We start from the raw sequence: 10,109 nt of genomic DNA, 5'->3' as shown, positions 1-10,109 counted from the left end.
TGGAATCAGAAGAGACCCTGAATTGCTAAGGAAATGTTGAAAAAGAACAAAACTGGCAGCATCACGTTACCTGATTTCAAGCTTTACTACAAAGCTGTGATCACCAAGACAGCATGGTACTGGCATAAAAACAGACATATAGACCAGTGGAACAGGGTAGAGAGCCCAGAAATGGACCCTCAACTCTATGGTCAACTAATCTTTGACAAAGCAGGAAAAAATATACAGTGGAAAAAAGACAGTCTCTTCAATAAATGGTGCTGGGAAAATTTGACAGCTACATGTAGAAGAATGAAACTTGATCCTTCCTCTTACACCATACACAAAGATAAATTCAAAATGGATAAAAGACCTCAACGTGAGACAGGAATCCAACAGAATCCTAGAGAAGAACATAGGTAGTAACTTCTTTGATATCAACCACAGCAACTTATCTCAAGATATGTCTCCAAAGGCAAAGGAAACAAAAGCGAAAATGAACTTTTGGGACTTCATCAAGATCAAAAGCTTCTTTATGGAGAATTTTTAAGTTGAAAATTGGGTGAAGTTGTATTGGTAGTACTATAACTAGAACATTACGGAACTAAACGGTTAAGGGTAATATAAATAAATGACAAAAGTGTCAGAGATTACAATCCCACACAACTGTTGACAGCACATTTTTTTAAACTTTTCTTTAATCTATTTAGAGAGAGAGAGTGAGCAGGGGCAGAGGGAGAGGGACAGAGAGAGAAGCTCAAATAGACTCTCTGCTGGGCATGGAATTCAATACAGGGCTGGAGCCCAGAACCCCCAGATCATTACCTGAGCCAAAATCAAGAGTTGGGGGCTCAACTGACTGAACCACCCAGGTACCCCGTGATAACACTCTATAACATGCCACACCCCATCAGTAGCTATATATATGGTTACAAATGGAAGTTGTGGAGAGAGCTGAGAAATTCACTCAAACTAAGAACAGTCCATTCTAAATGCATACTCTATTGAAATATCTATCATTTCTTCTAATGGTTTGGAATCTTTAAAAAGTATATTCATTTTAGGGTCATTTATATTCATTATTATTAGTTTATTAGTTTTTTTCATTTACTGTTACTCTATTAAGCATCTAATAACATGTTTTGAAATATTTTCTATTGTTTAAAATGTATATATTCTGAAATATACTTTAATAATCTTCTGGTTTTGGGACGCCTGGGTGGTTAAGCAGCTGCCTTCGGCTCAGGTCATGATCCCAGCGTCATGTGATTGAGTCCCACATCTGGCTCCTTGCTCCGCAGGGAGCCTGCTTCTCCCTCTGACTCTGCCTGCCACTCTGTCTGCCTGTGCTCGCTCGCGCTCGCTCTCTCTCTGACAAATAAATAAATAAAATCTTAAAAAAAATAATCTTCTGGTTTTGCTCAATTTGAAAAATGTATGGAGAGTAAAAATCTTGGTATTTGTTAGTTCTTTTTCTAGACTTCTGGATATTTTCCTTTTTTGGAGGGGAGTGTTTTCTAATTTCTTTAGCTTGCTTCAGAATTCCAATTAGCAATAATCGCGCCTCGGATAAACCTCATTGGCTACGATACTGCCACTGCGCAAAGCTTGCTTCAGAATTCCAAAGGATGAAATTCATATCCAAAATATATTGAAAATAATTTTTTTAAAGATACCAAGCATCTTTTTTTTCTTTTATTATAGAGTTAATAATTGTAGAATTTGGCATTTTATTTTGCATTTAATTTAAGATTTTTTTGAATATACTGATTCGTTTTTCAAATATAGAAAATATTATAATTATGTATGGTATGAATCTGGGGAAGTCCTTTGAGTTTCTGTTTCCTGTGAGTAATATTATTACTATTTACTAAAATAATGTCACAAATTAATTAGACATGAGAGTAAGAAATATTTCTCATATATACCATACAATAATGTTTTCATAGCTTTCTTAACAATTACAAAATTTATAACTAATATAGATTAGCTATACACATGTGAAAATAGAGAAGAAAACCAATGTACCATAAATTCTTAATCAAATATGAATTATTTCTTGACAATAATAATTATATTATCTTCAACTTTATGTGGTAGATCAACTATAATCCCTAAGGAGCTTCACAATTATTATTCTTCAGTTTGTTTTTTGTACTATGTGAGGAGTACCTACTCACAACCCTGTAGTTTACCATGAGGGAAAAGTGCTCATTTTGTGCTTTCTGAAAATGCAAACTAAATTATGCTAAAGAAGATATAAAATTGTGTCATCTATATGTAAAATTGGTTTTGGAGCCTGAGGGAGGGATGAGTTTTGTAGATATTATGTTAAGATTCTATCATAGTATCTACTGGATTAGGTTTTATTAAGTACAATAAAAACAACATTTTTTTGCAGAAACTAAATTGAACTGAAGTAGATAATTAATTATTGAAATTCTTTAATTCCTTCACAATGCAGTTATAAAAATAGTAAGAGTATAATGTTTTTTGAACATTAGAGTATATACCTTTCTTACAGAATGAAGCTTTTAACCCACTAGCTACTACACAAATGAAGGTTTTTAAATTCAATTATACCTTAAAATATTTTTGAACCTGTAACAGCTAATGAAACAAGAATATTTTTACTGTTCTTTTGTCTAATCAGATAGAGCTTTGCTATTGATTCCATAAAAGGTCTCAAATTTAGAAATCTTTGAATTCTAACTGTAAAAACTTTGGCAAATAGGAGTAACTCAAAAATTTTCTTGAAACTGAAAGGAAAGTGTATTTGCTCATATTTGTTTGAAAGCACATTTTAGCTAAACCATTTCAAATATACTATCCTTGAATCGTGAAGATAATGCAGTCTACAAATATTTGTCATTGGGCTGAGATTTGAGGGAGAAATATCTATATTTTAGAATATCACCATGCTGAAAACAAATATAATTTTTTAAAATAAAAGTTTTATTTTTAATCCTTTATTAATAGTGATATAGCTATCACATGGTAATAAAAAATATACACCTACCCAGTTAAACTGTTTACTAAAAAATGTTTATTTCTTGGGAGCCTGGGTGGCTCAGTCGGTTAAGCATCTGCCTTCAGCTCAGGTCATGATGCCAGATCCTGAGATTGAGGCCTGCATCAGGCTCCTGCTCATCAGTGAGTCTGCTTCTCCCTTTGTACTTCACCCGACTTGTGCTCTTGCTGTCTCCCTCTTTCTCTCAAATAATAAGTAAAATATTAAAAATAATGCTTATTTGTGACTATAGAGGTAAATAATTAAAAATTTAAATGTAAACTATTAAAAACTTGGAGATTATTTAGTCTAATATTTTCTCATTCATAAATTAGGAAACTAAGGCTAAGGTCTATTAAAAAACGTACACAGGGTTACCTAACAAGTTAGTGACAGGACTGGGGTTACAACTTTGAACTTTCAATAACACAATAATCATACCTTGTTGCAGAAATAACTACTGTCCAGCAAAATTTCTGCCCTCCTTCCACAGTATCTAGAGGCTATGGAGAAGTAGCTACTTACTCCCAAGTCACTATAACATCAAGATTTGGCCATTTGATTCTAGCAACGCAGTTCAAGTGAAAATAATCTGTATTATTTCCTAATCAAAGCTTTTAAAAAACTTGGTGTGTCTTTAATTCTCCCATTGACCCATCTGGACACAGACAACAAATTAACCCCTTAATGGATGACAATGCAACAAAATCAAAGATCGGGTTTCTGAATCACTATTGGGAGGAAAGCTGCCTTCTAACTTGTAGCTTCAACCTTGTTATCTTGAGAGAGAAACTTTTATTGTTAAGCCACTGAAATCTTGAGGCTTACTTGAAAATGCAACTTGGTAAATTAATACAATACCTTTTTTTATGAAATAAGATATTTAAATAGAATCAACTTTACTAGCTATTATTTTAACTTTTTCATATATGTTTTGCTTATAAAAAAGGAATAGAACTTGGGTGAATTCTTAACTAATCTTTTTTCTGAATTATCTTTGTATCATGCCTTAAATTCTATGAAGTAATAAAAACCTACAAATTCATTGTCTACTAAATCTTAACTATGGAGAACAAATTGATAGTTACCAAAGTTCGGGGGGATAGGTAGATGATAGGGATTAAAGAGTGCACTTTTGATGAGCACTGGATGATGGAATTGTTGAATCGCTAAATTCTATACCCAAAACTAATATAAGACTATATGTTAACTAACTGAAATTTAAATAAAAACTTGGAAGAAAAAAATGTGCATTAAAAATTGAAAAAATAATAAAATATCTGTTGTGATTATTTTGTTAATATGTATTTTTGTCTTTAAAGTTGTGGTTTTTATTGATATTGGTTAATATTTTCATATCATTTGGGACTTCTTGTTTCTTCTGTGCTCAGACTTTTGATTATTATAGATATGTGGTAAAATTTTCATAAAATATTATATTTACATAAGAGATTAGCTTATTTTTATAAGATGTAGTGTTAAAGTTGGTAGAAGTTGACATTAAAATATTAGAAGTAAAATATTGATATTTCTGCCTGTTCTCTAACAACTGTTTCTAGTTACCATACTGAGATAAGAAATGATTTGACTGTCATATCAAAGTAAGATGATTCTGCAACCTCACAGAATGGAGAGGTTTTAATAATAATTGCAACTTTACAAGAAATCAAGAACCAGAGGTGAGGCAGAAGGAGATCTGGGACATTGGGAGCAGCTCCCAGGGCTCTCCTTTCTATATTAGACGTGTGGTTTTTGGCTCAGATGAATACTGGATGTTTCCAACTGAGTTTCCCTTTTAGGATCACCTTACATAGCAGATTTTTTTTTAGTTTAAGAAAAATATCTCTTTCACACCCAAGATTCTCACCTACTTATATGATGTTGTCTGGAGAGCAGTGCACATAAGTCAACAGATCCTAATTTTTAAATTTTTATTTATTTATTTTTTTACCATAAGCGATTGTAAATAAGGGTTATCCTGATACAAATATTCTATACATGAGAATTACCTCCTAAAAGACATAAGCAACCTACTTAACAGATGGTATAGTTATTAGCATGTTAGGGAAACTTTCCTGCTTACCTGCTTTCTTCCCCCACTCCACTTCCAGGAACTTCTAGGAAAATTATGAAGAAATAGATCATAGGCCAACAATTTTCATTTATCCCACCCCCATTTTACTACATGTTAGGTATCCTTTTTATAATTTCCTTGCCACATTTTTTCCAATATCTCATATAAAATAATAAATCAACAAATACCCACAATGACCATGATTAGAACTTTCCAAAAGGAAGTACACATTTCACCTACAAATAACGTTAGTTGTGATCATAACTCCTCACATATTTCTTGATATTGCTTTTTCAGCTTGCTCACTGATTTTCTTCTATCATCCAGAATTATTTGGAAGTTTTACTGTGTGTTAACAATGATGTTCAAGTATTTTTAAGTTTAAGAACTAATTTACTTATTGGTTTCCATGGGCTTATATCAGTCAGAGACTTTATTCCATTTCCCCAAATATTTTCTCATCTTGGGGATAATAATTTGCATAAATATTGTTTTTATTGAGTTTTATCAACAACTGTGTATTGCCTTTGCTACACTTTGTTATGTTGTATCAGAGGTATTAGTATAGTAGTTGGCATACTATACTCAGTTTAAATCACAGTATTAGTCTCTCTTTTTCACCCCACTGAGGGGAAAAATGTTTTCCCTTGTACTGTGCATTCCTGATGGTCTGTGTGCATAATATGGGTTATAATTTAGTTTAGTAATTTCTGGATTTTATTTGATTTGTGTACATAATCATATCCAGATATTCTATAAGTTTTTACAGACACGTTTTGGGAATTGTTCCTTTATATCTCCAATCCCAACCAGTTGTCACACAGTGAGAATAAATTTCCTTTTTACCCACGGTACCTGAGCCATTCAAGAACAATGAAGAGGACCACATTACTCAGTTACACACTACCATAGGGGTAGTTGCCACAACTTGTTTCTTTGGCTTAATTCTCTAACATACTCAGCCACTAAACTTTAATAGCAGGTTCTATACTGATTAGATATCCAGTAGTCTCCTGAGAAAGGATAAAAGCCAGCTAAAAGCATCACTGATGGGGATGGCATGACATTTCAGTTATTATTCGGTGGGTCATTTAACTGGATTGTTGCTATATCCCCAGTTGTACCACTATCCTAGAACTGAATTTCATCAGGTATCCATATTTGTTTAACAGTAATGATTATTTGGCTCATGACGATGAGCCTCCAGAAAAGTTATTTCTGCCTGGTACAATATCATAAATTGAGTTTATAGTATCCCCAAATGACATTTGGCATGGTAGAGGTAGTGTTGGTTAATGCAACACATATTTACCATTGAACTTTGATGAAATTCATTACTCTATCTTGAGAAATGATTTTGTATTCAAAACCTCATGGATACCATGATAGCCAATTGGACATGTTCAAACCCAAGTACAGGTCGTTTTTGGGTAAACCATATATTTTCCATAAATATCCTTTGCTTACACCTGCAGTGGCATTGTCTATAATTCTATGCCACCAAATCATACTTAAATTCATCTAACTTGATGCTGTTTCCAGTTTACATTTTTCTTAAATGAACTCTGTCCACATCAACCATTTATATTTTCCTGAAATGTTTTTCATATTTTACCAGTGAAATGGATGCCATTGTATTCTCTCTTTTTTTCTTGGTTAGCTCTACAGGTTAATCAATTTTACCTATGTTCCCAAAGAACCAGCTATTGGTTCCACTGACTTTATTGCTTCTCTGTTTTCACTTTTATTTATATCTGCTCTAATTTTTGTTATTATTATTATTCTTGCTTTATACTTAAATTATTATCTATCTATTTACTAAAGGTGAAGCTTAGGTTTTTAATTTTGGATTATTATTCTTTTATATGTATTTGAGTCTATATTGTCCTCTGTACACTGTTTCCCTTATCTCCCAGATATTTCAATAAGTTGTATTTTAATTTTCATTTAGTTCAAAATATTTTCTCTTGAAACTTCTTCTCTAACCTGTATGTTATTTAGACTAATGTTGTTTAATCTCCAAATATTTGGGTGGTTTCTAGCTATCTTTATTATTGATTTTGGTTTAATTTCATTGTGGTTTACAAACATATTTTATGTTTTCTATTCTTATAATTTGTAAAGGTTTGTTTTATGGCGCAGAATGTGGTCTATCTTGATGAATGTTCTGTGTGAGCTTGGGGAGAATGTGCATTCTGCTCTTGCTGGAAGGAGTATTGCACACATATTAATTAGATGAAGTTAATTGACAGGACTGTTATGTCATTTTGGTGAATTGACTCTTTTCTCATTATGGAGCACCCTTCTCTATCCAAGATAATTATCCTTGTTCTAAAATATGCCTTGTTTGAAATTAATGTAGCTACTCCAGACTTGTTTTGATTAGTGTTAACACGCTTAGTGTTTTGATTAGTGTTAACATGCTGTATTTCTACTTCTTTTTATTTTTAACTTCTCTTAGTTTTCTTATAGATAAGTGTTGTGGGTTGAATGTTTGTGTCTCCCCTCTCTTCCCTACTCCACAGATTCATATGTTGAAACCTTACTTTCCAATGTCAGAGTATCAGGTGATGCAACCTTTAAGAGGTAACTAGGATTAGATAAGGTCATGAGGGTGGAGTACTCACGAATGGGATAAGTGCCCTTATAAGAGAGCTTTTTTCCCTTCTCTGATGTCTGCCATGTAAGGATACAAAAAGTTGTCAATCTGCAGTCCCAGATTGGAGCTTCACCAGAATTCGGTCATGCTGGCACCTTGATCTCCAACTTTCAACCTCTAGAATTGTGAGAAATATATTTCTGTTGCTTATAAGTCACCCTATTTATGGTATTTTGTTATATAGCTGCTTGAGAACAAAGACAAGATAAAGTTGAGTCTTTTTACATACATTAGGGCAATTTCTTTGTTTTATATGATGTATTTAGATCACATTAGAATTCTTATTAATATAGTTTGTATCTACATGATTGTAACTGTAATTTGTTGCATTTGTTTTTTGTTAGTTTGTTTGTTTGGTTTTTTCCCTGGTTTCTGGTTTTGTTGGCTTTAATTGACCATTTTATATGATTTGATTCAATTGCTTCTCTTAGCATGTAATTACATTTTTAAAAAATGAGACATTGACCTAGAGGTGAAATATGTATTTTTAACAAATCTAGGTCCACCTTCAAATATCACTGTAACTTGTAACAGAGTGCTTCTAATTCTTTCTTCCTTTCCCTAAGGACATTTTTGTCATTCATTTCACTTATCAATAGCCTATAAGCACTCAATACTTTATTGCTATTATTTCTTTAAACAAGTATTTTTTAAGGCTATTTAAGATAAGAAAAATAAAATATTTTATTTTAAATTTATTTATTCCTTTTCTGATATTCTTCCTTTGTTTATGCAGATCAAATTTCTGATATATTATCTTAACATTTCTTGTATAACAGGTCTACTAACTGCAAATTCTTTCAGTTTTTGTTCGTCTAAGAAAGTCTTTATTTATCCCTCACTGTTGAAGGATAATTTCAATGCATATAGGTTTCTAGGTTGGTGTTTTTGGTATTTTTTGTTGTTTTTTTTCTTTCCACACTTCAAATACTTCCTTCTGCTCTCCATGGTTTCTGATGAGAAGCCTGATGTAATTATTTTACTTTTTTTTCTATAGGTAATTTTTCCCCCTTTGGCTCCTCTCAGTATTTTCCCTTTGTATGTGCATATATATATATATTTCTTGTATCCATCCTATGTGATTTTAGAGACCTTCCTGGATCTGTTGTTTGGTGTCTGTCATTAATTTTAGAATTAATTTTTGGTATTATTTCTTCAAATAATTACTTCTAATATTCTCCATTATTTTTTCTCCTCTTTCTGGTATTTCAGTCATGCATATGTTACATGTTTTGCAATTACCCCACAGCTCTTTTTTCTCTTTGCATTTAAATCTGGAATGTTTCATTGACCTATTTTTTAAATTTATTTATTTATTTATTTATTTATTATTTATTTATTTTTAATATAATTTTTTATTTTTTATAAACATATGTTTTTATCCCCAGGGGTACAGGTCTGTGAATCACCAGGTTTACACACTTCACAGCACTCACCAAAACACATACCCTCCCCAATGTCCATAATCCCATCCCCTTCTCCCAACCCCCCTCCCCCCAGCAACCCTCAGTTTGTTTTGTGAGATTAAGAGTCACTTATGGTTTGTCTCCCTCCCAATCCCATCTTCTTTCATTTGACAGAGAGAGATCACAAGTAGGCAGAGAGAGAGGAGGAAGCAGGGTCCCCGCTAAGCAGAGAGCCCAATGCGGGGCTCCATCCCAGAACCCTGAGATCATAACCTGAGCCGAAGGCAGAGGCTTCAACCCACTGAGCCACCCAGGCGCCCTCATTGACCTATTTTAAACCACACTAATTAATTCCTTTGCTGTGTCCTATCAACTGAAAAGTCCATCAAAATAATTATTTCTATTAGGGTTTTTTAAGGTTTCTATTACACTTTTTAATTTTTTTAGAGTTTTTAATTTCAGTGCTTCAATTTCTCATCTGTTCTTGCATAATGTCTACTTTTATCCTTTAGAGCCCCTAACTAATATTAATTGCAGTTATTTTAAGTTCCTCATCTGATATTCAAAATAAGAATATAACCTGAATCTGGCTCTATTTCCTTTTGTCTCTTTAGAGTGTATTTTTCATTTTAGTATGCCTTGCAATTTTTTGGGTGAAAGTCAGATGTGCTGCGTCAGGGAATGGAAACTAAAGTAAATAGGTTTTAGTGTGAGGTTTTATGTTAAGCTGGTTAGAATATGGACAGGGTTGAACCTTTATTGTAGTTATTAATGGTAGGTGATGCAGGGCTCTTTAGTATTCCTGTTTTGTCTACACTATTGTTTTTAGACTTCCTTTAGAACTTCTCCTTAGTGGAGCACCTGTGTGTGGCTTAGTTGATTATGTGTCCAGTTCTTTTTTTTTTTTTTAAGATTTTATTTATTTATTTGACAGACAGAAATCACAAGTAGGCAGAGAGGCAGATAGAGAGAGAGGGGGAA

The 10,109-nt window shown here is 32.8% G+C and overlaps 1 pseudogene; it reads right to left on the bottom strand.

The window, feature by feature from the left end:
- Nucleotides 1–1,517: 1,517 nt before the first annotated feature.
- LOC132018796 (U4 spliceosomal RNA) lies at nucleotides 1,518–1,588 on the bottom strand (annotated as a pseudogene).
- Between the last annotated feature and the right edge of the window lie 8,521 nt (nucleotides 1,589–10,109).

The sequence above is a fragment of the Mustela nigripes genome, chromosome 5 (assembly GCF_022355385.1).
Source record: "Mustela nigripes isolate SB6536 chromosome 5, MUSNIG.SB6536, whole genome shotgun sequence".
Lineage (NCBI taxonomy): Eukaryota > Metazoa > Chordata > Mammalia > Carnivora > Mustelidae > Mustela > Mustela nigripes.
Note: the sequence above shows the minus strand (reverse complement) of the source record. Positions and strands in the feature narration are given on the sequence as shown.